Raw genomic sequence first — 26,203 nt, forward strand, 5'->3', positions numbered from 1 at the left:
TCCACTCCAACTACTGACCTCCCTGTCTTCCTTTAAGTCCCAACTGAAATCTCACTTTCTTCAGGAAGCCTTCCCCAATCCCCCTTGATTGTAGTACCTTCCCTCTTTTAATCATTTTTGTCGTTTGCTTTCTATATATTTGTTCTCAAGTTGTCTCCTCCATTGCATTATAAGCTCCTCGAGGGCAGAGACTTTCTTTTGCCTCTTTTGGTATCCCCAACACTTAGTACAGTTCCAAGCATATAGTAGGCACTTAATAAATGCTTATTGAGTTGAAATTTACTAAAAATGTGCTTATAGATTGGTTGAAATATCATCCTTGAACTGGAGCATATGGAGGACCTTATCATCTTTCAATATAATTCTTTCTTTTGGGCTTTGCCCAGGATGTTGATGCTAGAGGTGAACACCAGTGATGAGCAGACATGTCCCTATTTTATTTCCTGACTAACATGACTGGTGAGAGGGTCAATAGAGAAAAATACCTTCAGTTGCAAGACTTTGTCATATGCAGAGAAGATTCCTTGTTGGAAAGAGTTTTTACTTCTATTGTGTCCGGGGCTTAAATTGAATTTTTAATAGCCATCAAACAGTAAGCACATGGAATCTTGAACTTTCTATACATTTAAGCCAATTACATAACTGGGAAGGTATGAACTGCTGTAGAAAATTATTTGTGCAGTCTTGCCTGTTCCCTTTTGATCTTTAAATCCCAAATTACTTTTGGAGTAAGACAGGAAAACTTTACAGCACATTTGAGTATATAAGCTTCCTGGAAGTTTGTATTTGTATATGTAATTTCTAGCTCATAGTAGGTGATGAATAAATATTTGTTGATTAATTAACTAATAGGTAAGGTTTATGTAGTTTGAGAGTGTGAGGAAGAAGCTGGGATTGTGTAGAAAAACAGAAACAGATTGAAGAGTACAAAGCCTCTTTGGGGAAAGAGTGAATAAGTCAGTTTGAGCACAGGTTCAGTAGTGGGAGGTTAGACTAGAAAGTTAGACTGAGGCTAAATTGTTGAAGACCTCGAATGCCATGATGTTGAATTTGGGATTTTTATTTACTTCAGTTGTTGAAAGTTTTTCAGCAATGGAGGGACATCATGACTTAATTTATGAGCAGATAAACTGAAGGATGGAATAAGGGAGGAAGAAATCTGGAGAGAGAAAGAGCTGTTAGTAGATTACTGAAAGAGTTGAGATAATAGGTATTGAAGTGTTTGTGGGTATTTTTTTTGCAAATGTCAATGAACTAGGAAACTGGGATAGATATCAGGACATAAACCTGGAACATAACCCCTACATCTATTTCTAATCATATTTTTCAAGTGTGTAAGGTCCAACAATGGATATATTTGTATAAAATTCTCCAACTATTATGGTTATGACTATTCTTAAGAAAAATATACTAATGCTTATCAAAAAATGCTTCTTCATATTCTATAAATGAGTTTGTAATCTAAGGCATTATGGTCCTGGGTTATGTCTCTGAGCTTGGCAAGGAGATTGTTTACTGACTGAAATGGTTTCTTGGCTTTTTTGGCCCCTCGGGGTGATTACTTTTGGTGTGCCTAAGTTCTTTTAAATGGTGGAAGTCCATGGGAATTTCTTTTCCTTTTTCCATTTTTTTGGTCATCATTTGTTTACTGGAATAGTTAACATTAAATGGATACATAGAGATTAAAGTGGAAAACTCATAATAAAGTCAACTCTGGATTACCCCAAGTAAGGAGCAGTGGGCTAGAGAAATCAAATTAGGGAATGGTGCAGTGGAAAGCAGAATGGACTTGGGATTAGGAGACCTGGGTTCAAATTTAGGCTTACTAATTGTGACTGTGAAGGACCACCACACCTCTCTGAACCTCAGTATCTTCATCTGTCAAGTGGAGATGATGCTGTTTGGGATAGGAATTGGACCAATGATTTGATTAGTTGAAGTTATACCCATTGCTCTTCTCAACAACACAATGTGCAAAGACAACTCCAAAAGACTCACGATGGAGAATGCTATCTACATCCAGAGAAAGAACTATGAAGTATGAATGCAGATTGAGGCACACTTCATGTTCGCCTTTTTCTCCTCCCCTTTTTTTTCTCTCTTTTGTATTTGTTTTTGGGTTGTGTTTTTTTTTTGGTTCTATTTCTTCTTTCTCATGACTCATTCCATTGGTCATAATTCTTCTCCACAACTTGACTAGTGTGTAAATTAATTCAATGCGAAGTTATACATGGAACTTGTATGGGATTCCATGCTGTCTTGGGGAGGGAGGGGGTGAGGGAGGGAGGGAAGAAAATCTGGAACTCAAAATTATGTAGAACCGTGTGTTGCAAACTAAAACTAAAACTAAAATAAAATAAAAAAAGAAGTTATACCCAGGTGAGGAAATTCACTCTACTAATGCAGGTTTGCATTCTTTTTTTTCTTGCAATTTATAGCTTTAAATAATTCCCTGGAATATTGAGAAGTTAAGCAGTTTGCCCGGGATTTAGAGCCAAGATATGTCAGAGGCAGGATCTGAAGCCAGACCTTCTTCATTTGAGAGTGGCTCTATATTCATTGTGCCACTCTGTCTTTTAGTACACACACACACACACACACACACACACACATACACACACACACTTTGTATGTGCTATATGTATTTCCCAGGACTGTTGAGAAGAAATTAATTTATAATCCAAACAGTGAGCATAAATAGAAGTTTCTATTTTTACTACAAAGTAAAATCTTTTCTACTTTTTAAAAATTTATTAAAGTATTTGGATTAATTGTATTTGACCAATTATGCCTTACGTAGGCAAACAGTAGAATGCTTTATAATTGATTGAATGCATACCAGCAGACAAAGGCAGATCAAGGGAGGTGTGGAGGTGGGCACCAAGGTGTGCTGGATGGCAGGAACAAATCTAAACCTATGATTTGAAAAAATAATGCTAGAATTGAGAATGAGCTATGGGTTACACGTGGTTTTGTGCCTCCAAGCACTGGGCTTTCAGGTATAGGATTCAGTCTTGAGGACTCAAAAAATCTTTGTCTTATTTTGCTATCACCCGAAGAGAGTATCTCAGAAATCATCCTGAATGTAGCTCATGGCTAGACCTAAAGAGTACTAAATATTGGGTCCAGGGTCCAATATGGCTTTTATTTCATTGGACAGAAAATATAGCTTACATGAGGAACTCTCAGGAGCCCCAAAACAAATGGCATAATTTTGCTTCCTCACTGGCAAGCCCCACCTTTCCCCCAGGTGCCTGCACCACCCTTTCTTCCCCCCAAACATGACACTTCCCAGTGATCCTTCTCTGACATTGGGCATGTTAGAGAGGTAACACTCTGATTTTCACCCCAAGGATGCATGTAGCCTTCTCCATTAGAGTGTAAGCTACTTGTGGGCAGGGACTGTTCTTGCCTTATCCCTAGTGCTTAGCATCGTACCTGGCACATAGTAAGGGCTTAACGAGGCTTGTTGACTGACTGACTTCAGCCTTATGGTATTGCCCAAAGGATAAGGATATCCCCTGAAAGGGAAATAAATTTGGAGTTGTTAAAGGGCTTCTCCTCTCCTTCTGTTGAATCTCTTTGTCACTCTTGTACTTGAACTTATGGTAATTCCCCAAGAGGAATCCCTTAGCATCAGAATTGTTCATTGGAATAACTTATTGTACTAGCAGAGGGTGAGGATCTGATCATTCCCTCCTGGGCATTGAAGCTTACACACACACACACACACACACACACACACACACACACCACCCCAAGCCTAGTACTGTCCAAAAGCTTTTCCTAGGATCACTTGAAGATTGGATCCTGAGATCCTTTTCTCTCTTCCAGAAGCTGGTCCTGGCTTGGAGCTTCCCTTTCTCCATCTTCCCTTTCCTAAACTCCAGAACTTGGGGGTGCTAGAGAGCCAAGTCCAAGATTGACACTGCCCTGAACTTCCCCTTTCCCTCTAGAAGATCAAATTCTTGAAGTTTGTCAAACTCACATTCTCCCTGATGTCCAGGTTCCTAACAAGTGTGCTTTTCCAAGGACACTTGGTGCCATTTTTGAGGAGCTGGAAGGAACCTCACAAGCCAGCTTGTCCAATCCCCTCATTGATAGGTGAGATACCTGAAGTCCCCGGGGATTTTAAGTAGCCTGTCCAGTGTCACACAGAAGTTCATAGATCCAGAGCTAGAAAAGCCTTCCCAGGAGAGCCGGTCCAATCCTGTGACATGTTGAGTGAGTTTGGGCTGAGGAAGTGCTCAGCAAGTGGAGACTACTCATTTCAGGAATTTTCTTCACAAATCTTCCCCTCCCAAGGCCCACAGCCTCCATTTCAACACTCTTCCCCTCCCCCCACCCCCATGCAGTCCAGGAAAGTCCAGATTTTTAATTCAGGTCCCTGTGCTTGATGGTTTAGCCTCTTAATTTATGTTAATATTATTTCCAAATAACATCATAATTTCTGCTTCCCAGTGTACATTGCTCTTTCCTCCAAATACAGAAAAGGGCTTCCAAACCTAGCTATTTGTAATAATTGGATTGTTTTAGCAAAGGAAGAGGCCTTCTGTTAGTTACAAATACCCAATGCCATCACTAACATGGTAACAGCCTGTTCTCAAGGGGGCCTTCTAATTGGCCTCCTGGGTTCCTGGCTCTCCAATCCCATCCTTCCACCCAGGAAAAGAATTTTCCTGAGCAAAGGTCTAATAAAACTCCTCCTTCTACTGAAGGACCTTAAAGCCTTTAGGAAAAAGTACAAACTCTTCAGTCTGGTGTTTAAAGCCCTCTACAATCTGACTCTCCCCTTCCTCTCCAGTTTTATTTCAGGTTCTCCCATCCATGTCCTTTATTTTCCAGCCAAACTGGACTGTTTCATGAACTTGGCATTCCACCTTCCATCTTCACATCTTTGCCCAGGCAGGTTCCCATGCCTGGAATGCACCCCTCTTCTTACCTCTGTCTTATAATCCCTGCCTTGCCTCAAGGCTCAATTCGAGGCTCCTTGAAGCTTTCTCTGATCTCCCCAGTGTGCCACCCAAAGTTGTTGTTCAGCCTTCATTTTAGTCTTTAAAGAAGACTAACGACTCATGGGTAATATCTTTACTTGCCTTTGAATTGGATTTAAGTAAGCCAGAGTTGCACAAAGTCATCAGCCTTATTCTCTTCCTGAGTCATCAGGGTCAAGCAGCAGGATGAAAGTCAAGACTTCTGGTGATGACCCAGGGAACGGTGGATGACCTTGGTGTCTTCAATGTCTGACCAAGCTCTAAGAGCTCCCCAGTGCCTGCTTCAGCTGCCTTCATGGCTGTTGGAACAAATTGTTCTCATGTGCCCATTCTACTTGGGCAAGTTTTCACATGCTTGAGGTAGACATCCACCAATTCACCAACAGGTTTGAGGTCTGATGGTTGCCTAGCCTGGTTTTAGCCCATCTGCTTAGATGGTTTCACCAGATGTGGCCACTGCCCATGCTTCTCGAAGCCACAGGTGAGATTGGGTGAAGGTGGACACCAAAGATGGACAAACAGCCCTCTCCCCAGAGGTGCTCGTCTTCTCTGAGTACCCCATATACCCAAGTAACTGAGTAGGGAAGGGCATGGTCATACCTGTGTCATTTGCTAGAGCTCGCTCTTTTCTCCAATTACCCTGTGCTTACTAATCTAGATACGCGGTGCATCTCTCCTCCCTGCCCCTCCCCAAAATGTAACCTTCATGAGGGCAGGACCGGTATTATTTCTACTTTCATATCCCCAGTGCTGAGCACAGGACCTGGAAGTAGTTACTTAATTAATGTTTGTTAGATTGAATTGAATCAGCCCAGAGGCATATTTGGTTGGTTTGCCTTGGATCTGGAGTCTTGAGGGGAGTATAGGCTCAGCTGTCACCATGCCTCCTTGTATCCTGGCTTTTCTTGGCTCAGCTGCCAGTCATATTTGACATACTCTTCCGCGAATTTCTCCATCCTCCCTCCCCTTTCATGGGAACCAAGGGACTGAGTGGGAGCTGGTGGCAAGGCATGACCTTTGTCCAGGGATTAGAGTGAGTACATGTGGCCCAAGGGAAGAAGCCACCGTGTAAGACCATCCCCACACATGCTCTGTGGGAAAGGCTCTGATATCGCACTGTGAATACATATCACTGGACAAACATCCAGGAATCCCATCCCTCTTCCCATCATGTCCTCCCTTCACCTCCCCCTCCCCCACATCATGATAACCACAATGAGGAAGGAAAGTCACAAAAAGGTCAGGCATGAGCATGACAATAACATTGCTTCCCTCCACCTACTCAGTGGTCCACTCATACTGGCCTTCTGTTCTTCACACATGACATTCCACCTCCTGGCATTTGTCCTGGCTATTCTCTGCTGGGAAGGCTTTTCCATCTCATCTTAGACTCCTTGGCTTTCTTCAGGAGTCCAAATGCCACTTTACGCAGACCGCCTTTCCCAGCCCCCTCAGAGCTAGTTCCTGCCTCTTGAAGGCAGAAATTCTTAACCTGGGGCCGGTGACTTTATTAAGAAATATTTTTATCACTGCATTTTGATAGAATTAGTTTCCTTTGTAATCTTCTCTTTTATGCATTTAAGAACATTTATTCTGAGAAGGGCTTTGGAGATATTGCCAGTTGGCTGAAGGGGTCGTTCATCTCTCTCTCTCTCTCTCTCTCTCTCTCTCTCTCTCTCTCTCTCTCTCTCACACACACACACACACACACACACACACACACACACACACACATGCACGAATACTTTAAGAGCCTCTTCTCTCAGGTGATCTCCCACCTGCCTTGTATGCATCTTGGAATTCCTATTTATGTACAGACCATCTCCTCCATCAGAATGTAAGCTTCTTGGGGGCAGGGACTACATTTGATTTTTCTTTGTATCCCCCATGCTTAGCCCAATTATTGGTATCTAGCTTGACAAATGCTTTTTGCTTGGTTATTTCCCTCCCCCCCAATCATTCACTGCTACTTCCACCTTCCCATCTCCCCCCTTATCACTCCACCTCCTACCTCTCTGCAGCCCTCTCCCTGGGCGATTCTCAGTCATCTGCCTCCTTACAACAAGCTGCGTGCACCCTGGATTAGGGCTCTGGGGAAAAACTGATGGTGGGTGTGGTTTGGGAGTCACCTGCATGGCAGTGCTCCCCCTTGGCTTCAATGCTCTGCTGTCAGGACAGCCATCCTTCTCTTGATTCTCCAGTGCATCCCCTGTCTGTGAGAAGAACGGAGAGGTGGTTTGCTGGCCTCCCCTGGTCTATTCCCTTCCTGTCTACACCTGGCATCCCAGATTCTTGACATCTTGGAGATCACCTATACCAACCAATTTGTCTTGCAGGTGAAGAAGCCAAGTGAAATTAGGTCACTTGCCAGTTGTACTGTTAGCATCCTTCCCACAATTCCATGCTGCCTCTAGATTTATTTCAGGAGGGCTGTCCTTGCTTCGCTTCTGTCTTTGTATCTCCAGAGTCTACCACAGTAGGTTTATAGTAATGCTTAATTGATTCATCTATCCAAAAAAGGTACAAATCACGGTGCTTGTATATAAAGACAAAAGTGAAAAAAAAATCCTGCCTTCAAGGAGTGTACAGAATACTGGGGTGCGAAGTGGGATATGGACACACACACAAATACATGGGATGCAAGGACATTTGAAAGGGAAAGACTGCTAGAGGCATTTCAAGAGTCAGCAGTGAGGGGAGGGGGTGCATTCCAGACACAAGAGAGAGGCAGGCCATCGTTGGGGGAAGCCCAGAGGCCTGAATGGCTGGAATGGAGAGCTCATGAAGGAGGCTAGTATGAGAAAATGCTTTTTCTCTGAATGACCTTCCCAAGACTCAGTTGCTCCACCCATCTCTTGAAGGTGGACATAGCATCTGCCTCAGAGGGTGGTTATGAGGACGAAAGGAGGTGGTAAATGTTAAATGCTTTGCAAATTGATGGGTTAACATCGCACCTGCTACTTATTCTCAGCCTCAGTTTCTTCTTCTGTAAATTGGGGCTAACAATAGCCCCTGTCTGGGTCATTGTGAGAATCAAATGAGGTGATGCATATAAAGTATCTTACAAACCTTGAAGTGTGATGTCAACGGGAGTTTTCATTTTTAGATTAACCCTGAAGAAATGGTCAGGCTGAGATCGCTTTTTTCCTGCTACTTCTAACAAAGCAAAGCCAGCTTGTACACTTCCTGAGCCTGAGCCTCTTAACCCCCTACCCTGCATTTTGAGGCTTAAAATTCGAAAGGCAATGTGCTTCCTCTGAGAGATGCCTACCTTGCAGGGAGCCTGTCTATAGCTCCAACTAACATCATTGGTGTGGACATGCTCATTGGAGAGCAAAATTGGGTCTTTTCTACTTGGAGGGGCTCCTGACTGACGAGAGTATCAGCTCAGGACCTCCTCGTACTTTATACTCTGTGTGCTCCCTTGGCGAACATCACAGAGCCATGACTGCAATGCCAAAAGAACTGGAAACCACTTTCTGGAGAATCCAACAGCAAAAAAGGGGGAAAAACAGAAGTGAGGTTTAATGTCAAGGCAAAAAAGAAGATACAACTCATCTATAGATGCTGTCAGTTTCTGTTGTGCTAGGGTGAGTGATATCATCTCTGAATTATCCAGGACCTTCGCCTGCCACTCATTTCATGTGCTACGTGCTTGACTTTTGTTCATTTTGCTCTCCATCAGTGTCTCAGAATGCACAAGCCAAGATATTAAGAGAAAAAGAAGCTCGAGTCCATCTACTTTGTAAAGAAAAGGTCAGAGAAAGGAAGTGAGAGGTCTGTAAGGGGGATTCCTTTCCAATCTGGCTCTGGCTTCCCTTTCAATCAATCAATCAACATTTCTTAAGCACCTACTATGTGCCAGGCACTGTCCCAGACTGATCATATGTGACACCCCTTCATATATTTGATGGTCCATTCAAACTGATTGATCTTCCATTCTCCATACGTGGTGTTTTCATCTCCCACTGCTTCACCTTTGCCCTGGCTGTCCCCCATGCCTGGAATGCCCTTCTCACCTCCAGCTAGAAAATCTCTAGCTTCTTTCTCTGGTGCCATCACCTTCAGGAGGTATTTCCTGACTCTTCCAGTCCTTGAAACTCTTCCCCACACCCTTGTATTGACTTTAAAGAAGGAGAAAGTATTAACAACTGGGAGAACTAATCAAGAAGCATTTCTTTTTTATTTGAATTTATTTAGTATTTTATTTTTCCCCAGTTACATGTAAAAACAATATTTAACATTTGTTTTTAAAACTCTGAATTCCAGATTCTCTCCCTTCCTACCTCCCTACCCCATCCCCTTCCTTAAGAAGGCAGGCAGTTTGATAGAGTTTATGCATGTGTAGTCATGCAAAACATTTCCCTAATAGTCATGTTGTGAAAGAGAACATAGATCCAAAAAAATAAACTCCCAACCTCCAGAAAAATAAAGTAAAAAAAGTATGCTTTGGTCTGTATTCAGACCTCTGGGGATGGATGGCATTTGTCTTCCTAAGTCCTTCAGATTGTCTTGTATCATTGCATTGCTGAGAGTAAGTAGCTCAGTCATTCACGGAGATCATCTTACAATATTGCCGTTATTTTGTACACAGCGCAGTCACTTTGTATCAGCTCATGTAAGTCTTTGCAGGTTTTTCTGAGAGCACCAGGAAGCATTTCTTAAGCATCTGCTACATGTAGGCAAGGGGGTATGTGTGTGTGTGTGTGTGTGTGTGTGTGTGTGTGTGTGTTTGTCCTTCGTTCTCGAGGAGGACCATGGCATCCGGGAAATGATGGCATGACTTGCAGTTGACTTTGATTTTAGTGAGGGAGGGCTGTGCGAGGTCCCCAGCCTCATTTTCTTCTCCAGAGCCACATTGGTCCAGTGGGCAGATATCCATCAGGACAACTGGAGATGGCCCAGGATGCATTAAAAGACCCTGGCTCTTTCAGGCTAAGGTCTTTTCAGGTTCTCACATTGGTGAGGTAATGCCCATTCAGTGGATAGGACTCTTTAAGAAGTGAATTTTGGGGAGGCAATTGGGGTTAAGTGACTTGCCCAGGGTCAGGTAAGTGTCAGGTATCTGAGGTGGGATTTGAACTCACGTCCTCCTGACTCCAAGGCCAGTGCTCTATCGACTGCACCACTTAGCTGCCCAAGTGAGGGGGTGGGGTGGGGGTGGGGAACAGCCTGGATGAAGACATGGAGACAGGAGTGCCCAGTTTGGGGTAGAAGAAATAGGTCATTTGGCTGGAATGTGACATAAGTCGATTAGCCAACCAGCAAGCACTTATTAAGCCCCTTCTGCCAGGCATTGTCAGCAAGGGTAGGTTGGAGCCGGACTACAAAGGGCTCCAAATGCCAAACTCTGAGGAGTTTGTATGTTGTCTGAGAGGTGCTGAGGAACCACAAAGACTTCTTGAGCAGAGAAGTGACTAGTTCACACCTGCATGGAGGATGGATTGGATAGAAAAAACAGGAAGTTGAAAGGGAATTGTTGCAACGGTCCAGAGGGAGGTGAACAGGACTTAAGCTAGGATGGCAGCCCTGTGTGGAGACTAAGGGAGGCATGTGATAGAGGTCACAGAGGCAGAGCCAGGGAGAGGTGGCATTGGATCACAAATGGAGGGTGAGGGAGAGGATGGGGGGGTTGGGTGGGAGGGAGATATAGACATATATAGACATATGCATGTATACAAGTGCATATATTGTATACACATGTATACACACATTTATATAGTGCTTACTGTGTGCCAGGCACTATGTTAAGTGCACTAAAAATAGTATCTCATTTGCTCCTCACAACAACCTGGGGAAGTAGGTATTATTATTATTATTATCCCCATTTTAAAGATGAGGAAACTGAGGCAAACAAGGTTAAGTGACTTGCCCAGGGTCACGCAGCTAGGAAGTGTATGAGGTTGGATTTGAATTCAGATCTTCCTGACTCCAGGCCCAGCATTTTACCCCCCTGCACTGCATAGCTGCTTCTATACATGGCTAGTGTGAAAGAGGACTAGGGATCTTAGTGAACCTGCAGGCTCAGTGTGGGTCTATAGTTGGAGTGTGATGTGACAACCAAAAGAACTCGTGGTTTTGTTTTTTTTTTTTTGATAAGGATTTATGATCTTCTGAGTGAGGAAAGCCCCTCCACTAAAGCAGATCAGTGACCCTTCTGTCATTTACAGTCTTAGGGTGGCCTGGGGGCACTGAATGACTTGGACAAAGCCACATCGCTGGGCGCTGTATGTTATTATGATCATCTGTTATTAACTGAGGCTGATCTTGAATGCAGGGCTCCCTGAGGCCAAAGATGCTTCTCTAGCCGCTGAGCTTACTGCCTGTCCACGTGGCGATGCCCTGCGTTAATTGAAGCAGGAGGACCCACATGAGTAGGTGAGTTTTACTGTGATTAGTCCTGGTCAGGCACATCCAGGGGACTGTACTTCCTGGGATGGAACCTAGACCATGGCCCCCACAAGGCATCCATGGGGTTTGCACTGAGACGACTACCAAAACCAACAGATAGATAGTAGAGGCTAATTGGTGAGCTCTTCATGTTTTCATCACCGCATAATCTTTAGGATACCCAAGGAGGTGCATGTGTAAGTACTTTGCACCCATTGGTTGGCAGCTGTATCTAGGGCTACTGTTATCATGGGATCAGAGATTCAGAGGTTTTCTAATCAAGTAAAAAAGTCAACAAACTTGGATAGAAAACCAGCCCTAGAGTCAGGAGGATCTGAGTTCAAATCCGGCCTCACACTCTTGACACGTACTAGCTGTATGACCCGGGGCAAGTCACTTAATCCCAATTGCTTCTCAAAAAGTCAGCAAGCATTTGTTAAGCACCTACTGTGTGCCAGACACTGTACTAAGCACTAGACTAACCCCCCTGTTTTGTAGATGCATGTGGCAGAGGCAAAGTGACTTGCCTGAAATCACATAGCTAGTCATTAAGTTGCAGAGCTGAGGTTCCTATTCTGGTCCTGTGGCTGAACTCTGCTTCAGCATGCTTTGCACTGACCATGTTAGCTTCTAGCCCAGGGGTGGGGAACCTGCTGCCTCAAGGCCACATGTGGCCCCCTAGGTAATCAAGTGTGGCCCTTTGGCTGGATCCAAACTTCACAGAACATTGGGGCAGCTAGGTGGTACAGTGAATAGAGCACCGACCCTGGAGTCAGGAGGACCTGAGTTCAAATCTGGCCTCAGACAATTGACACTTACTAGCTGTGTGACCTTGGGCAAGTCACTTAAATCCAATTGCCTTCCCCCCTCCAAAAGAAAAATTAGAGCCACAAACTTCACAGAACAAATCCTCTTAATAAAATGATTGGTTCTGTAAAACTTGGACTCAGTCAAAAGGCTGAACTCAAGGACTTACAAGGCCACATGTGCCCTCAAGGCTGCAGGTTCCCCACCCCTGTTCTAGCTCATAACTATTACTTACTTTTCACTGCACTACACACCCTTCTAGCCCATAGGTATGACCTGATGTGGAGCGGAGCTAATGGTGCCACCAAGGACAGACACAGAGGAGCAGAGGCTGAGGAGGCTGAGCAGAGGCTGTTCTTCTGGGGCTGAGTGTTACCTCGCTGGTCCTCACGGGAATGAGCAAAACTCAGTTGGGCAGAGCAGGGCTGACCCCCTTCCTGAGGCCCCCACGTGAGAAGTACGAACACTCCAAATGCTAACATTAGGCATGTGCTTTACAGATGAAGCTGCAGCCACAGAAGGGGACGATCACTAACCCCATTCATTTCTGGCTACCGTGTTTCTGTATGGCCAGCGACCAGCTACAGCAGGTCTCGGGGATGGTGAGCCAGTTGTCTATGCCAGAACAAGTTGGAGGAATGGGGGATGCATACGCCTAGAAAGCAAGACCCAGTCGGGCCATGATTGGAGTCTTTAAATAGTGGAAAGGTCATTGTGCCTAAGAGGGATTAGAACCGCACCATTGGACTGGAACTGTAAGGCACTTTAGAGACCAGCCCTCCCATTTTACAGATGAGGAAGCTGAGGCCCAAGGAGGTGGAGCGAACCAAGTTCACGTAGCTAGTGTAGTGACAGTGTCTTATAATGCATTTCGAGCTGTCCTTGAAGCCAGGAATACCTGGGTTCAAGTCTTACCTCTGACACATCCTGGCTGTACAACCTCAGCACTTTGGGCCACTCTCTACGACTATGGATGCGATGCAGAAGAGGTGCCTTGGTAGAGGAAGATTCCTTACCTAGGAATTTCCTATACCAATGAAATCACAGATCTGCTCCCCATCCCTATTCCACCCAGCAATAAGCAGCTTGGTCCCAGATGACAGAACTAAGAGTAATGGGTGGAATGAGTAGAGGCAGATTTTTAGTCAAAGGTAAAAGATTTTGAATAGAGCTTTCCAGAAATGCAGTGGATTGTTTTCAGAAGGGACTTCTTTGACATTTGTCTACCAGTCTTTGCTGGGTGAGCGCACATCAAGAATACAGTAGAAGGGTCCCTAATGCAGGCAGGGGTTGGACTAGCCAAAGCAACAAGTGCAGGATTTATGTATAGCTTGGACTAGATGGTCTCTGAGGTCCTTGCCAGCTCTAAGACAGTGTGGTATCAGGGTTCAGCAGAGAACTTTCTCCTTTGCAAAGAGATCCTACATGGGCTGCCACATTATCCTTTGTAGGGAACTAAGCCCCATGAACTTCCAGTTAATGGAGAAAGATGAGGCTTGCCTTCATCCTAAGGGAACTGTGCAGGGGAATGATTGCAGCTGCCATGACAACGAGGGGAGGATGTGATGTCACAGAATCATCTGAGTGACTGCAATACCATTGTCCCCATGCATGGCTCCAGTTGCCAGCTGGAAATCCAGTAGAGACCTCATTAAGTGCATCTGTTCAGTAATTACTACAACTTTCCCTTCATCATGTATCTAACTTTGAAAACAGCCCTACCCATGGTCTCTGGCTACCGATGTAACAAGGATCTTCTGACCTGCCAGTTTGGCAAATCTCACACTGAACTGGGAATCAAATTTCAGAGCAGACCTTAAATGTCTGGTCACTAGGGAATAGGGAATGGAGAGCATCAGGAGGATTCTTACTGAGGAAGATCTAACTTGTTTAACTTGCATTTGTTTCAATCAGACCAGCCTGTATCACGTCACCAGGATTCCCAGAACACTTTTAATTCCACTAGGCAGGAATGGCTCCAAGAGAGAGCTTTGTGTGCCTTGACTAACTGGAAAGGATAGATGCAGAATAAATTCCCTTGCAATGAATAATAATTCTCAAGTACCTGTGAAATCTGAAAACCCTTTGGACATTATTCCTTTAGTTGCCACAATTTTAAGGAACATTCTAGTCTTAAGCACTACATGCTAGTTTCCTCACCTCTTACACAGGGACACTAACTCTCACAGGAATGTTATTTGATTGGGTAGACAGCAGCTGAAAAGTGCTTTGAGCTCATCAGAGAAAGCCACTTCATACATCCATTTCAGTATTACTAAAAAGATCTCCTCACTCCTAATTTTCAGGCTAACAATGATTTAGTTTCATAGTTTGTCACTTGTCTTAATTATGTTTGATGGCATCCTTCTATGGCAGTGTGGTGGTATGGGAAGAGCATTCACTAGGAGTCAGGAGAGCCTTGGGTTGGATCTGCTCCCCTTCTAAAGTTCTCAGCTTAAAAAAACATCCATGATAACAAGCACTGCCATACACAGAGGAAGCAGGATGGAGAGATTTGCATATAAAACTGTGAATTTCTATTATGGACAGTTGGTTTGTCTTTTTAAAGTGTATAATGAATTCCACATGTGACTATTAAAGTGGCTCTATTTATCTGTGATTCCGTCTGACCTTCCTTCTGTTCATAAAAAATTGCATCAATGACCCTCTTTTTTTCTTTCAGCAACTCTATTCCTAGTTCCCAGTACTGCTGGGGTGGGGGAGGGGAAGGAAGGAAGGAAGGGGGTTGGGCATTGGAGAACAAAGAACAATCAAACCTTTGTGATAAATATACAGAGTCAAACAAACAAACATTGGCTGTGTCAGAAAACGGGCATCTCATTTCAACTTGAGTCCATCACTTCTCTGTTGTCTGTTGGGAGGTGGGTGGTGTCCAGAGGCCTCCTCTATGTTTGGCCTGGCACGGATCAGAGTTCCTCAGTCTTACAAGTGTTGTTATTGTGTAAATTAATCTGGCTCTACTCACTTCATCCTGCATCAGGTTGTATAAGTCTTCCTAAGTTTCTCTGAAACAGTCTCTTTCACCATTTCTTGTGACACAACGATATTCCATCCCATTCGCACGTATTTAGCTGGCTCTCCATTGATGGGTGTTCCTTTAGCTTTCAATTCTTTGCTATAACAAAGAAAGCTGCTCTAAATGTTTGGCAGCATAGGAAGCCTTTTCCTCTTTTTTCTTGTTTCTGACTTATAGGCCAGTATTGGTATCGCTGGGTCAAAGGGTCTGAACAATTTAGAGTCTTTTAAGCATAATTTTAAATGTTTTTTTTTCTTCAGAAAGGCTGGGCCACTTCACAGCTCAGCTAACAGTGCATTGGTGTGCCTGGTCTCCCATGGCTGCTTCAATCGTTGTTATTTTCCTTTCTTGGATCTTCTTTGCCAATCTAATGGGTATGAGGTTGAACCTCAGAGCTGTTTCGGTTTGCATTTCTGTAATTACTAGGGATTTTGAACTTTTTTTGTATGCTTGTTGATAAGTTGAGTTTTTTCTTTTGAAAACTGACTTGACAATTTATTGATTAGAGAATGAAAGCCTTCAGTCCGAACTCTGACACTGAGGACCTCTCTGAGCCTTTCATCTGTATCTAGCTTATAGGCCAGAGGCAACCAGTTGAGGTCCTAGGGTTGATGAGCAGCACCCCTCCTTGATCTGTACCCTGTAACAAATGTTTGCCTGGGTTCAGCTCTGGGCAAGCCTGACTTCTCTCATTCTCATGCCCTTGAGTCTATCATCCCTGCCCCAGAGTCCTGGGGAAAGTGTTAATTGTATAGTAGAGATGATTAGGACTCAAAGCCAGAAAGGGCGAAAGTTAAAAAAAAACAGTGCCCATATACAAACATGAATCAGATATAGAGCAGATCATTTATTCCAACTCAGAAAATGGAATTCTTTTTTTTAAATGCAATTTATTTATTTAACATATTTGGTTTTCAGCATTGATTTTCACAACATTTTGAATTACAAATTTTCTCCCCATTTCTACCCTCCCCCCCACTCCAAGATGGCTTATATTCTGGTTGCCCTGTTCCCCAGTCAGCCCTCCCCTCTATCACCCCCCTCCCCTCTCATCCCCCTTTTCCTTCCTTTCTTGTAGGGCAAGATAAATTTCTACACCCCATTGCCTGTGTATCTTATTTTTTAGTTGCATATAAAAACTTTTTTTGTTTTTGAACATCTGATTTTAGAACTTTGAGTTCCAAATTCTCTTCCCTCTTCCCTTCCCACCCACCCTCCCTAAGAAGTTGAGCAATTCAACCTAGGCCACATGTGTATCATTATGTAAAACCCTTCCACAATACTCATGTTGTGAAAGGCTAACTACATTTTGCTCCTTCCCAACCCATCCCCCTTTATTGAATTTTCTCCCTTGACCCTGTCCCCTTTCCAAAGTGTTTGTTTTGATTACCTCCACCCCCATCTGCCCTCCCCTCCATCATCCCCCTGCCTTTTATTTTTTTTTTTATCTTCCTCCCTCTTCTTTCCTGTGGGGTAAGATACCCAACTGAGTATGTATGGTATTCCCCCTCAGGCCACATCTGATGAGAGCAAGGTTCACTCATTCCCCCCTCACCTGCCCTCTCCCCTCCTCCCATAGAACTGCTTCCTCTTGCCACCTTTATGTGAGATCATCCACCCCATTCTATCTCTCCCTATCTCCCTCTCTCAGTATGTTACTCTCTCATCCCTTAATTTCATTTTATTTCTTTTGGATATCTTCCCTTCATCTTCAACTCACCCTGTGTCTGCTCTCTCTCTTTTACATATATATATATATAAACACACATATATATATACACATACATACACATTCACTGATATATATATAAACATATATATATATATATATATACATGCATATTCCCTTCAACTACCCTAATACTGAGGTCTCATGAATCATACACATCATCTTTCCATGTAGGAATGTAAACAAAACAGTTCAACTTTAGTAAGTCCCTTGCAATTTCCGTTTCTTGATTACCTTTTCATGCTTCTCTTGATTCTTGTGTTTGAAAGTCAAATTTTCTATTCAATTCTGGTCTTTTCACTGAGAAAGCTTGAAAGTCCTCTATTTTATTGAAACTCCATATTTTGCCTTGGAACATGATACTCAGTTTTGCTGGGTAGGTGATTCTAGGTTTTAATCCTAGCTCCATTGACCTCCGGAATATCGCATTCCAAGCCCTTCGATCTCTTAATGTAGAAGCTGCCAGATCTTGGGTTATTCTGATTGGGTTTCCACAATACTCAAATTGTTTCTTTCTGGCTGCTTGCAGTATTTTCTCCTTGATCTGGGAGCTCTGGAATTTGGCAACAATATTCCTAGGAGATTTCTTTTTGGGATCTATTTGAGGAGGCGATCGATGGATTCTTTCAATTTCTATTTTGCCCTGTGGCTCTAGAATATCAGGGCAGTTCTCCTTGATAATTTCCTGAAAGATGGTATCTAGGCTCTTTTTTTGATCATGGCTTTCAGGTAGTCCAATAATTTTTAAATTATCTCTCCTGGATCTATTTTCCAGGTCAGTGGTTTTTCCAAGCAGATATTTCACATTGTCTTCCATTTCTTCATTCCTTTGGTTCTGTTTTATAATATCCTGATTTCTCATAAAGTCACTAGCTTCCACTTGCTCCAATCTAATTCTTAAAGTAGTATTTTCTTCAGTGGCCTTTTGGACCTCCTTTTCCATTTGGCTAATTCTGCCTTTCAAGGCATTCTTCTCCTCATTGGCTTTTTGGAGCTCTTTTGCCATTTGAGTTAGTCTATTTTTTAAGGTGTTGTTTTCTTCAGTGTATTTTTCAGTATTTTTTTGGGTCTCCTTTAGCAAGTCATTGACTTGTTTTTCATGGTTTTCTCGCATCCTTCTCATTTCTCTTCCCAATTTTTCCTCTACTTCTCTAACTTGCTTTTCCAAATCCTTTTTGAGTTCTTCTATGGCCTGGGGCCAGTTCATGTTTTTCTTGGAGGCTTTGGTTGTAGGCTCTATGACTTTGTTGTCTTCTTTAGGCTGTATGTTTTGGTCTTCTTTGTCACCAAAGAAAGAATCCAAAGTCTGAGACTGAATCTGGGCGCGTTTTCGCTGCCTGGGCATATTCCCAACCAACTAACTTGACCCTTGAGTTTTTCAGTGGGGTATGACTGCTTGTAGACTAACGAGTTCTATGTTCTACGTTTGGGGGGGAGGTGCCAGCTCTGTCAGAGCCGCACTCCTCCTTCCCCAAGGACCCCCAGTCCAGGCTGGGTTTAGATCTTCAGCAGGCTGTTGCGCTCCTGCTCTGATCCGCCACTTAATTCCTCCCACCAGGTGGGCCTGGAGCCGGAAGTAACAACAGCTGTAGCTGCCCCACCTCCGCTGCCCCCGGGGCTGGAAGCCGAACCGCGAACTCCTTCCACTCCTGCAGCTTTTCCCACTAACCTTCTCCGCAGTCTTTGGTGTTTGTGGGTCGAGGGGTCTGGTAACTGCCGCAGCTCACATATTCAGGGCGCTAGGGCCCCCTCCGCCCGGCTTCTGGTCTGGATCGTCCACGCCTCTCAGGCTGGGCTCTGCTCCACTCCGTTCCCAGCTCCCAGCTCGGTGTGGAATATACCTCACCCAGAGACCATCCAGGGTGTCCTGGGCTGGAGCCCTGCTTCCCTCTGCTGTTTTGTGGGTTCTGCCGTTCTAGAATTGGTTCAGAGCCATTTTTATAGGTTTTTGGAGGGACTCGGGTACGGAGCTCACTCTAGTCCGTGCTTACCAGCTGCCATCTTGGCTCCACCCCCCAGAAAATGGAATTCTAAGCATAAAAAGATTAAAGTATGCCTTACAGAATGATTAGGGCAAAATTTAGTAGTTTACTTATAACAGCTGTTGTAATCAGCTGAAAGACTGTTAGAGAAAACTCATTCAAAATAACATAATTTGGCAATTCTGCCAATAATCCATTTCACATTTCAACCCTGCACTAGAGGTTATCCTGTCTCAAACCCAATCTTTATCTTCTTTCTAATGGCTTCTCTTCTGGCCATGAATGAACTGTCCAATGTTGACACAGTTGCCAGATTTGGGAATGGATTGGATTTGTGGAGTGATAGTAAGGAATCCAGATTTCTCCAGAGTAGATGGTGGTACCTCTGACAATAACAGGAAAGTTTGGAAGAAAGGAGAGTTTTAGGGGAAAGATAATGATTTCTATTTTGAACTTTTAAGTTTAAGATATGTATGCGGCTTCTGGCTGGAGCTGTCCAAAAGGCAATTGGAGATGTGTGGGAGCTCATCTTAGAGAAGGTAGCTGATGGTAAACTTCACAATGAGGGTAATAATACTTATGACACCTCCCTCAAGGGTTACTGTAAAGAATCTGTCCTGAAAGTCTTCAAGTACTATGTAAATATCAGTTATTTTTTATTAATAATAATAAGTGGATGGAGATTAAGTATGTATACAAATAACTGAGCCGAAGTAGGATGTGCCACGGAGAAGGGAAAGGTTCTGGCAAAGTACCATATGGAATTTGGGGAGGGAGAGATTTTTCAGCTGGGAGATCAGAAGAATTTTTGGAAGAGGTGATGTGAATTGAGAGGATTCACCAGTTCCATTGGAGACACAAACAAAGGCGAGGAGATAGGCTAGGTGGTGGCAACGATGGAAGGCAGAATGTGTGAAGGCCAGTAAGGGCAGGAAGGTTGATTAGAGCCAGATTTCAGAGGGTCTTGAATGCCGAGATAAGGAGTTGGTATTTGTTTCCTTGGGCATGGGAGAGTTGCTGGAGTTTTATTGAGTGGAGGAGGGATGTTATCATGGTGCTTGGTTAAGATGATTACTTGGGCAGAGTGTTAAAAAAGTATTACAGAGGAAAGATATCAGAGGTAAGATCATTTGGGAGTCTGTTACAATTGTTCAGGGGAGAGGCGGTAAGGACCTGAAGTAGCAGGGCTGCTAACAAGGTGGATTTGGGGGCAGAATCTTGCCTGGGGCACCTCCTAGCTATAGGAGAAACTCCCCTCTGAGTCTCAGGTGCTGCATCTGTAAAATAAGGTCCCTTCTAGCTCTAAACCCATGATCCTGGGACCCTGTAACTTGGCAGCTTTTTAGATGAGTATTTTCTTCACATGAGCCTGCTTTGTATTTACTTATCTGTGCACGTGTTTTATCTGTCCAGTAGGATGGAAGCCCCTTGAGGGCAGATCTGGCTTCATTTTTATGTTGGTATCACTAGCACCTAGAACAGGGCTCGGCACATAGTGAATACTGAATAAATCCTTTTTGATTTGAATGGAATTGAATGAGGAGGGGGTGAGGGAGGAGGCAAATGTCCAAAGGGTTGGGAATAGGGACTGGTCCTGTGACTTCTTTGGCATAGGGAACTCCCATGTGAACACACTCCCCACATCAATGCGAATAAGCACCCTTTCTGCCACCTCCAGTCTTAGAGAGCTGCCTCTTTAGAGTCCTGAGAGCCTATGAGGCTTGTCCGGGATCACACAGCCACTACAGTTCCCAGGCAGGATTTGAACACATACCTTTCTGGTTCCAAGGTTTTAGCTGGTTCTAATCAAATTTTGATTTGATTTCTTCTACTTACCTCACATGACTTAGCAGTCACTTAGTCAATAAACATTTATTAAGTGCGCACTATGTGCCTGGCACTGCTTAGCATCATGCCGGGTGTTTAGTTGGTGATGATCAAGTGATTCCTTGTCTGTCTCACTTCCCCCCCCCCCAATATTCTGTTCCTCTTGTCACACTGGACATTCGTAAAGCTATAGGCAACCCATAGTAGGTCTTTGTTTTCATACTGAAAATGGTTCTTTCTATGGATGAATGTGCTAGCTTTCTCCTCCCTGGGGTTGGAGAATGATCCGCCAGCCACGGAGGTGTGGATTGCTAAGAACAGAAATCATGCAAAGAGGAAAGCAGGAGGGCCCAGGTGGTTAGTGCTGTGAGTTCTGCCCTGCCCACAGTCACACCCTAGGTAAGGAGGGACATCCCAGAGTGGAGGCCGGCTCCAGAGTGCAGATGTCAAGGGGAAGGGGTGGTGGCCATTGTGATCACATGCTACAGATGGGGGAGGGAGATTGTAACACTGGAGAGGAAGGACAGTGATGTTTGTTTTCAGATATAAGACAAATATGCAATTTTCTGGGCAAAAAGGCCAGTTATAAGATTTAGTTATGAGAGCATAGAGGAAAAGATAGAGAATATATAACGACTAATAGCAGTTAGCTAGCATTGATACAGTGCTTTGAGATTTGCAAAATACTTCACAGATATGAACTCATTTTATCCTTACAACAATTCTGGGAGGAAGTGCTCCTATTATCTCCATTTTACAGACAAGTAAACTGAGGCAGGCAGGTTAAGTGACTTGCCCAGGGTCACCTGGCTAGTAAGTGTCTGAGGGCAGATTTTAACTCAAGTCTTCCTGGCTCCAAGTTCAATACTTTATCCTCTGCTCCGCATCCTCAGGTTAAAAAAAAACCCTATTAACAGAGCTACAGTAACCTACCATTTGAAAGATTGAAAATCACTTTTTACATATTATGTCATTCAAGTTTTACAACAAAACCATCAAGAATGATTATCCAAATTTTACACAGTCAGAGAGGGTAAATGACTTGCCTGTGGTCATACAAGGAAATACTAGGGATAGAATTTGAACTGGAGACCTTGTGATTCCACATTTCCCATTCATTTCACCATACCATGTCTAAGTTCTTTTGTGAAGGCGTTATGGTATCCAGTGGAAAGAGCCCCGGAGTTGGAATCGGATGGCCTCAGTTTGAATCCTACATACTGCCTGTGGGAACTTGGGCAGTCTGGACCCTCAGTCTTCTGATCTGTAAAATGGGGTTGCACTTGAGCATCTCAGAGGTCCATTTTAGCTCTTAGTCATTTGAAGTGAACAAGCTATTTTTGTGTTTGGATTTTAGTTAATAATAATTGACTTTGTTACAGAAATTTAAAGTTTGCCAAATCTTTCCAGGCATTATCTCATTTGACCACCCCACCCCAGAAGCCTGTGAAGTAGGTACCATAGGTATTATTATTCTTATTTTAAAGAATAAATGAGGCTCAGAAAACAGAAGTGGTTTGCCCACAGTTGCACAGCCAGCAAGGATCCTAGGCAGCATTTGAACCTGTCTCCCTGACACACTATTCTGGAATATGGAAAGAAAAGTGATAAAAAGACTTTGCAGTCCATCTACTGCTTAGAACACCATAGGCACTTAATAAATGCTTGCTGATTTGGGGGGAGATAGTACATTGAAATGGATAGAGCTCTGGATTTGGAGTCAGGAAGACCTGCATACCAGTTCTGCCTTGGACACTTATTGGCTTGGTGACCCATGGCAAGTCATTTTAACGTTCTGTGCCTCAGTTTCCTCATCTATAGAAAAGAAAGCATTGAACTAAATGATAGCTAAGGATGACAAATCAGCATATCCCTTCCTTATCTGATGCCTAATAGTACAGCCTTTCTGGGGCAAGCAGAAAAGAGCTGGAAACTAGAGTCTTGTATCTTAAGAGAAGAAGCCTTAGTGTGAATGTAAAAAGGTGAGGATGGTTGAAACTAATTAGTGCATTGGGAATTACGGAATCAAGGGAAATCCCAGCACAAGTGTGCCTGCCTCATTTCCTATAATACATGTGTGTGAAAAAGTGAGGTGAAAATGAACATCTTTGTAAATGGAATCAGGTTTTAAATGTGCCTACTAGGAGAACGGCTTCTTACAGGAATTTGGAGGTGAATGTGGTAGGAAATAAGAAAATTAAGTTGCAGAGGCAGTGAGGGGTGGGGGAAAGCCCCTTGGTTTGGGAGGTAGAAGACCTCCTGCCTCCTGGTTGTCTTCCTCCCCATCTGACCTCTCCTTAAGCTTGTTTGTTGGATTACTGTCCAGCTCCCATCCTCTGGGCCTCTCCTAACCCCAGGGCTGTTTGCCTCTCTCTGTCTCTCCCTCTCTCTGTTTCTGTCTCTGTCTCTCTCTCTTTCTCTGTCTCTCTCTCCCTTCCCTCCCTCCCTTCCTTCCTTCTTTCCTTCCTTCCTTCCTTCCTTCCTTCCTTCCTTCCTTCCTTCCTTCCTTCCTTCCTTCCTTCCTTCCTTCCTTCCTTCCTTCCTTCCTTTCCTCCCTCCCTCCTTTTCTTTCTCTCTCTCTCTCTCTCTCTCTTTCTTTCTTTCTTTCTTTCTTTTTCTTCCATCATCCCTATACACTTGGCTCCCATATCTGTCAGATCCCTTTTAGGGATTTTACAGAGGAGAAAGATATGGTTGTACTAGGTGATAATCTGAGTTACCTGCCAGCTCTGGAATTCCCTAGTCCTCTAAATGGAAAGAATTGCTTTAGAAAAGATCCCAGAAACAGGTTTTCATTAAATATCATAAGCAATAAAAAGGTTGCAATAAATGAACATGAACAAATTATTGCTTCCTCTTGTCTTCTCCATTAAAGTGTAAGCTTCTTAAGGGCAGGGGCTGTCTTTGGCACATAGTAGGCACTTAATAAATGTTTATTGATTAATTGATTTTATATCACCTCTGACAAATCACTTACTCTGGGTCTCAGTTTCCTAAGCTGTAATATGAGGGTATTGGGCCAAATGACCTCTAACCCTGAGCTCTATGAACTTGTTTTTAAAAAATATTTTGGTAATTGCACTTCTATATGGCATCATAACCCATGTGTTTTATTTTATGCATTTAAAAATATTCTGAGAAGTGATCCATATGCTTCATTAGACTGCTGCAGGGGTCTATGGCACCAAAAATGTTAAGAACCCCTGCTCTAGGGTCCCTTCCAATTCTAGATTGATAATCTCATGCCCCTGGGAGAAGCAGCGCTATAGGCTGACCCAGAATGCCTGGGCCTTTTATTCTCAGAACCCCCCTAGACTGGAAGGGAGGATTTGGGCCAGCCACCGTGTGCCTTCAGTGCCATTGGATCAACACTGCAGCGCAAGTGCTGTTAAGAAGGGTCTTCAAGGCATACTTTCCTCACAGCAGGCCCAGCTCACTCCCCTCAGTGGGAAATGTGCTCCAGCAATATGCAGCCTTCTTTCTCTATTTTTTCTTCTATGTCTCATTCAGATGAATCCTCCGAGCCAGAATGGCCTCTAGTCTGTTTCAGTGCTGGCCTGTTGGCTCTATGAACTCTCTTCCCATCCTCCCCAGGCTTATTCTTTTGCCAATTAATTTATCCTGCATGTTTATTATAATGCTGCTGCTTAATGAGGATCTGCTTGTCACTGGTAGCAATTATCTATCATTGTGGCAGGGCCATTTAACTCCATCGAATTTGTTGAGGTACAAAGTCTGGTCCTCAGTTTTCACGATCTCTGTTTCACTGAGGGGCTGACTGGCTGAACCCTTATTTTTTCTGGTAGATAGGAGGTTTTGCTGAGGAGGATTATGGCTGATAAGATTTTCTAAAATCATAGTTTTGGGGTCTTCATATTGTCTCTTTGTGAGTACAGATGTTATTGTCCTTTTGTTAGCAAGGCCTGTTGCTTCCTCAGCCTCAGTGTGTCTTCCTTCTGAGAACCTCAAAGCACTATCTCAGCACCCTGCTGAGAGTGTGGGCAGAGAAGTTCTGAGATTCGGTAAATGTCTCCCAGGACCTCAGTGGCAGAGTCAGAGAAGAGAACTTAGATCACTAGGCTTTCATTCCTTCTGCTATGCTTTCTTATGGATTACACACTCACTGGACGAATTGCTTATTTTAACATTCAAGGCTTTTTGAAATCTGGTTTTAACCTTCCTTTCCAACCATATTGTGGAAATGAATTTAGCAGGGTCCTGAAATTAACTCTTAACATCAGGTATGTTGCAAAAACAGACAAACCAACAAACCAATGACACAAAGTCCCATCAAGCAGATTTATAGATAACCTACAGCTTCCGATTATCTTCATATTTGCCACCTGCCTTCCTTACTTAGCACATTGAAAGTTGACTTCATTCTAAGTGAATCATGCTGTCATGTTGTTCAGGACCTATGGAGGAATCTCAGCGTATTCACGGGAGACACCTTGTTGGAGAAGAACTTTGACGGCTGCATTTTCTCAATGAATTAAAATGCTTTTTTATAGTAAATAAAGACTAAGCCCAGTGGGATCTCCTCTCCTCTACATCCTTCTGGCAGTCCTGTGACTCTTAAGATGTGTTGTACCATAGTATACCACAAGCAAATGTTTGCTTCTTCACATTCCATGTGTCATTAAAGATGACCTCAATGTGTAAATTACTCACACAAGATTTTGTAGAGATGAGAAAGTAGGCATGTAGGTCACTACTTATTGCATCTTCTCAATTCTCTTCTTTTTTTTATGGTGATTTTTCCCACTAGTCTCTTGATATCTTTCCCTATTTAAGTTAGCTTGAGAAATGATTCCTCAAAGACCTTAAAATGGTGTCACTGCCAGCATTTGTGTCCTTCATCTATTGGGTGGTCCAACTGCTTTGCTCATCTTTGCTTTCTTTTGTGCTATTTCTCCTTTTTCATCCAAGTCAGAAGCCATGTAAGAGCCCAAAATGCTTCATGATTACTAGTGGAAACAACAATTTGGTGTAGAAACCATTCTAGATCTTTCCCATTTCTGTGTGCTTATTGTCCTACTTCCCATTTCATCTCTAAATATTCCAGATGAGTGGAGTCTCACATGGAACTTTCTGTAAATAAATTTTTACCTTTGTTACTTTTAATAAATTTTGAACCTGACAAAAATCATAACTTTGTTCAGATAATTTCTAACTGAAGAGCATTGCCCTCTATCACTGCTTGCTGAAGGGGTGCTGTTCATAATTTTCTGCCATCTTCCTCTTTAAGATTTTGAAAATAAGTTTATACTACGAAATGACTTTCATGTATATCCATTTGCTTAGGAGATTATTTGCTGGCTGAGAAGCTTTCACTAGAAAGCTTTTGGTTTCCATAGAGTGGTTGCCTCTTTACCTGGTTAAACTTCCATGAGAAGTGGTAATGATCTATGTCAAAATCTGTTCCTTTATCTGCTTC

The sequence above is a fragment of the Trichosurus vulpecula genome, chromosome 9 (assembly GCF_011100635.1).
Source record: "Trichosurus vulpecula isolate mTriVul1 chromosome 9, mTriVul1.pri, whole genome shotgun sequence".
NCBI lineage: Eukaryota > Metazoa > Chordata > Mammalia > Diprotodontia > Phalangeridae > Trichosurus > Trichosurus vulpecula.